General features: G+C 39.2%; 1 non-coding gene across 1 annotated transcript; it reads right to left on the bottom strand.

Moving 5' to 3' along the window:
* Positions 1-5,083: 5,083 nt before the first annotated feature.
* LOC139543342 (5S ribosomal RNA) lies at positions 5,084-5,202 on the bottom strand. Its single transcript, XR_011668719.1, has one exon. It is a non-coding gene; the product is annotated as a 5S ribosomal RNA (ribosomal RNA).
* Between the last annotated feature and the right edge of the window lie 688 nt (positions 5,203-5,890).

The following is a 5,890-nucleotide window of genomic DNA, read 5'->3' as shown; positions in this document are numbered from 1 at the left end:
AAGGTTCTACCGATAAAACATACAATAATGCTGATAAAGGGCACCCGTCTCACTGATCTCTCAAGAATAAAATAATCTGTTAAAACCCCATTACATTTTACCCTACTTTTTGCCTTTCTATATAATAATTTTATCCACCCTATTATTCTATTTCCAAACCCATATTTTTCCAGTACCCTAAACATAAAATCATGTTCCACCCTGTCAAAGGCTTTATTAAAATCTATACTTAAAACAATTCCCCCTCTCTTATCGCTATTCATTTTATTTATCACATCTCTAATTGTAATGATGGTATCAGCTATGTCTCTTCCAGGCACACTATAATTTTGTGTAGGTGCTATAATATCATTTAAAACCATCTTCATCCTATTCGCCAATATCTTAGCTAAAATCTTGTAGTCTGAGTTTAATAAACTAATTGGCCTATAATTTTCTAATTTCATTTTGCTCCCCTTATTTTTATATAAAACCGATATCAGTCCTGTCACCATGGAGTCTGAAACAGTATTATTATCTTCCATGTATTGATACACTTCCATTAAAATCGGCGCTAAAAAACTTTCATACATTTTGTAAAACTCTGCAATTAGTCCATCTACTCCAGGACTTTTATTTATTTGTAATCCCTTAATTGCATCTTTCACTTCATCCACTGTTATCTTCCTATCACACATTTGCTTATCCTCAACACCAATTTGCACATCCACACTACCTAAAATCTCCTTTAAACACTCTTCATCCACCTCCCCTTTCTTAAATAAATCCTTATAAAAATTCTGTACAGTTTCTAATATCTCAACATAATCATTTACCACTTCACCCTTTACATTTTCTATCTCACTAATATATGATTTCGTCTGTTTAGTTTTCTCTAAACCAAGAAAAAAAGACGTACATTTCTCCCCTTCTAAAACATACTTTGCCCTACTTCTAATAGATGCCCCCTTACATTTATCTATTTCACATTTGCTCAATTGTCCCTTTAAATCTAAAAACCTTTCAATATTATAAATAGGATCAATATCACATTTCCTCTTTTCTTCATTCAATTTTGCTCTTAAATAATTTTCTTCTCTTGTCATCCTACTCCTCTTCTTCCTTGCATATCTAATACTAAAATCTTTTATTTTTTTCTTAACATTTTCCCACCACTGGCACTTATCATTCCCTTTTTGCTTATCCTCCATTTCATGTTCTATCAAAGATTTAAGTTGTATTCCATATTCCTCATCACCTAGATACCTTGCATTCATACACCACACTCCCCCCCCTTTCCCCTCCCTATCTAACCCCACCGAAAATGTTAACCCAGCATGATCACTAAAAGTTGTAAAAATATACTTAATATCCTTCATAAAATTCCTTAACCCTTCATTTACTAAAACCAGATCTATCCGTCTCTGTTTCAACTCCCCTAAAACCACCTGCCTTCTAGAAAATTCTCTCTTGTTCGGATTCTCATCCCTCCATATATCAATCAAATTGTTTTCCAACATAATCTTCCTTAAAACCCCCCTAGATACGTCACTTCTAAAAATAGCTGCCCTTGTCATATCTAGTCTATTCATTTTAACATTAAAATCCCCAACTAAAATACAGTTACCCTTGCACCATTTCCCTAATTCTAAAAATAAATCCCTCCGCTCTATCTCATTATTCGGCGCATAAATATTTATAATCCTAAAAACCCTATTCATATATTCAAAATCCACAATTAAAATCCTCCCATTATTATCATTATATATCTTCTTCACATTTTCTACTACATCCTTCTTTAATAAAATTGCAACCCCACTTGAATTTCCTCTGCCATTGTTTACATAAATAAAATCCCTCCATATTTTTTTTACTTCTAAAACACATACATTATCCCAGTGCGTCTCTTGAATACATAAAATATCTGAATTCTTCATTTGTACTATTCTATTAAATTTTCCTATTGTCCTCAAACCATTTGCATTTATTGACATTATATTAACCATTCTAATAAATAAAAAAATAATAAAATATAATTTCATTATCCTCTAACTGTTATCCATTTTCTTTCCTCTTCCACCCTTTCTCTCCTCTTCCCGTCGCTTTCCTCTTCCTGTATCCTTCCCTCGTTCTTTCAATCTTTTCTCCATCATCCGTATCCGATATATCCTCCAAGTCCATGTTTTCCAGCCAACTCACACTCTTGCCATCCACATCCGTTGTGCTCCCCGTGTTCATCGCCTTCTCCGGCACCGTCATCGTTGTGCTCCCCGTGCTCATCGCCGTCTCTGGTATTGTCATCAACTCCATAGCCTCCTCCATTTCTTCACCCCCCAAGCTACTTGTTAGTGCTGTGCTTTCCCCCAAAACCTGTAAGTCCCCCGTGCTTCCCCCCACTCCACTCCCCCCCTCCTCCTGAAAACTCCCTCTTCTTATTTCTGAGTCCATACTGCTCCCAATTTCATTTATCTTCTGGTCCTTCTTCCTTCTTCCTTCCTCCGTCTCTCCACCTTCCACCACGTCCTCTCCTCCATCTTCTTCTCCTTCTTGCGTCAATACCACTGCTTCCTCGAATAGTGCTTGACTCCCCTCTTCAGCCATAACCTCTCCACAGTTGCACTCCGCCAATCTTTTTCTGCATCCTCCACAAAAATTATTTTCCTTCTTTCCGACACATTCTCTTGCGTAGTGTCCTTGATTACCACACTTAAAACACTTAAATTCCGGGCAGTCTTTCACTATGTGCCCGGGTTGAATACACAAACGACACACTCTGACCTGTTTGTCATGAATGACCCTGAAATATTCTGCTCCCTCCAACGTCTCAATTCTTGTCGAGTAAGGTAATGATGTCACTTTTTCTGTAAACTTGACTTTGCAAAAACGTGTCCCGTCAACCACCTCCGTTCCTGGCCAAACTCTCCTCCTTATCTCTGAGACGGCCGCCACTCCCCAATTACTCAGCTTGCCCAGTATCACACCATCTTCTACGTATACTGGGAGATTCATAAAAGACACCACCAATTCCTTCACATTAATATCTCTCGCCAGAATCCTTGTGTTCTTTATCCTTATTCCATCCATTAACCGTTCTTTTCCTTTTTCGTTTCTCATCGTAACTTCGTACTTCTTTTCTCCTTTCATTCGGCATCCCACCACCTCTCCACATACCTCCTTAATTGCTCGTAATAGTTCCATCGTCGTCACTTTGTCTTCTCCTTCCAACTCAATTGCCACCGTGTATTCTTTGCCATATTTCATTCCTTCTTTATCTTCATTTTTCTTCCGTTGCGCATTTTCATTGTCCTTTTCCATTCCGTTTGTCGTTGCCATGTTGTCCGTCATTATATATCAAAAAATGGGTCCAAAAAAAGCTCTCCCCCAAGCAGCAAAACTGCAAGGGGGAAGACTAACCAAACTTAAAACTATTCAACTGAAGAAAATAATAAATTATATTGCAAAAACCAATTAATTAACAAAAATAGCTCTCGAGCAAACACTCTCCAGCAAACACTCACTCACAGCTCAGACACTCGCACCTGTCGTCACTTCTCCAATCAGGAAATGCGTATTCAGGCTGGTATGGCCGTAAGCGAAGGCACATCTCTTGGTACACCATATGAAGTCAAAGTGAGTCTGATAAACAGACATTGCATTCTCACCAATTAGATAAGCAGCTTGAACTTTGGCTCACTCAAAAAGTGGAAGAAATTACATATACCGTAGCCATCACTTTTTAGCACAGATAGTTGGATGAAATACAAACAAACCTTGCTAACATTTCAAAGCGAGGGCACATATTTCAGCCTTGTGGGAAAAAACGGACAAATACAATGACTTCTGACAAATACATCATCAGCAACAGTTTCCCATGCAGCTATCCTACTAGCCACAATAAATACACAAAAGCTCTGGATGTTGAAAACCTATTGCATTGTTCTGTGCTAAGGAGGAACGCATGTATGGACAATTTCATATTGGAAGCGCATGGCACATCATGACCGGGGGGGGGGTTAGAGTGGCTTCTCAACTATCTCCTGATTGAAGTACCAGCGTGGCATAAATACAATGCTGCATTTCGCAACATAATGTTTCGACAAAATGCCAACATTGTTTTGCTACAAACAAATGTTTCCACCTTTCGATTGGTCCACAAAGTCTCTTTCACAACTGACTTCAAAGATCTCCATAAGCACAGTGAGTTGACTAAAGTCATCCTTAAGCCTGCCGCCAAGCAACGGTTTATCATTAACAAAGACATCAGGGTAAAGCGCAAACGACCACTACCATAAATTTTGCAATCGAGATTCCCACTTTTGGAAAATTCACAAGGGGTCAGCACAGCCAGAGTGTAATGGCTGAGCCCCACACTGGGTGAACCACCTTCTTGATACAGATTCTCTTCTGCTTAGTGGAGGGCAAGTCTCTCCAGTGCCAACATTTTCCGCTAACGGTAACCACTTTGTGTTCTGATAATATCATATCACATCGACCTGCGTTAAATGCCGTTTAGGAATGCACTTGCACACAGAGTGGTGAAAAAGTAGTTTATTTTGTTTACTAGATTATATCAGTGAACCACTAGATTCCCATCATGCAACACTGTCGAAAAAATCACCAATGACTTTTTAATATCTTAACCTATCTGATATCACAAATGTTTGCGATATGACGAAATACAATCACATTCAGACACACACACACACAGACAAATGCATGAAACCAATTGATTTATTATCGATAACATCTCACATTCTCTTGTGCTTTTGATTTACTCCATAAAAGAAGGGTTGTAATTCCAACATGGACAACACAGGGCCATCAGACACCAGTCCAGTTCCACTCCTCACCAGCATTATTTCCTTTGATCATTTGAACAGGGCGAGGGAGCACAAAGCACACACAAGCTGCATTCAGTAACAATATTCTTATTTGTCTTATAAATAAAAGGCAGTTTCTCCCTGACAACACAAGGAACTTTGATCGTATTAAAAGGGCAGGGGAGACTAGCCCATAGAAGCTGCATTTAGTCAATTCAGCATCAAATGCTTACTACAAGGCGGTGTTGCTGATGAAATAATGCCACACCCCCAAGTGGACAGAAGGCTTAGAGCACCTGGTATTCCCAGGCGGTCTCCCATCCAAGTACTAACCAGGCCCGACCCTGCTTAGCTTCCGAGATCAGACGAGATCGGGCGTATTCAGTCTGGTATGGCCATAAGCGAAAGGCACACCTCTTGGTACACCATATAAAGTCAAAGTGAGTCTGATAAACAGACATTGCATTCTTACCAATTAGATAAGCAGCTTGAACTTTGGCTCACTCAAAAAGTGGAAGAAATTACATATACTGTAGCCATCACTTTTTAGCACAGATAGTTGGATGAAATACAAACAAACCTTGCTAACATTTCAAAGCGAGGGCACATATTTCAGCCTTGTGGGAAAAAACGGACAAATACAATGACTTCTGACAAATACATTCAGCAACAGTTTCCATGCAGCTATCCTACTAGCCACAATAAATACACAAAAGCTCTGGATGTTGAAAACCTATTGCATTGTTCTGTGCTAAGGAGGAACGCATGTATGGACAATTTCATATTGGAAGCGCATGGCACATCATGACCGGGGGGGGGGGGGGGGGGTTAGAGTGGCTTCTCAACTATCTCCTGATTGAAGTACCAGCGTGGCATAAATACAATGCTGCATTTCGCAACATAATGTTTCGACAAAATGCCAACAATGTTTTGCTACAAACAAATGTTTCCACCTTTCGATTGGTCCACAAAGTCTCTTTCACAACTGACTTCAAAGATCTCCATAAGCACAGTGAGTTGACTAAAGTCATCCTTAAGCCTGCCGCCAAGCAACAGTTTATCATTAACAAAGACATCAGGGTAAAGCACAA

Source organism: Salvelinus alpinus, chromosome 17 (assembly GCF_045679555.1).
Source record: "Salvelinus alpinus chromosome 17, SLU_Salpinus.1, whole genome shotgun sequence".
In the NCBI taxonomy this organism is placed as follows: Eukaryota; Metazoa; Chordata; class Actinopteri; order Salmoniformes; family Salmonidae; genus Salvelinus; species Salvelinus alpinus.
Note: the sequence above shows the minus strand (reverse complement) of the source record. Positions and strands in the feature narration are given on the sequence as shown.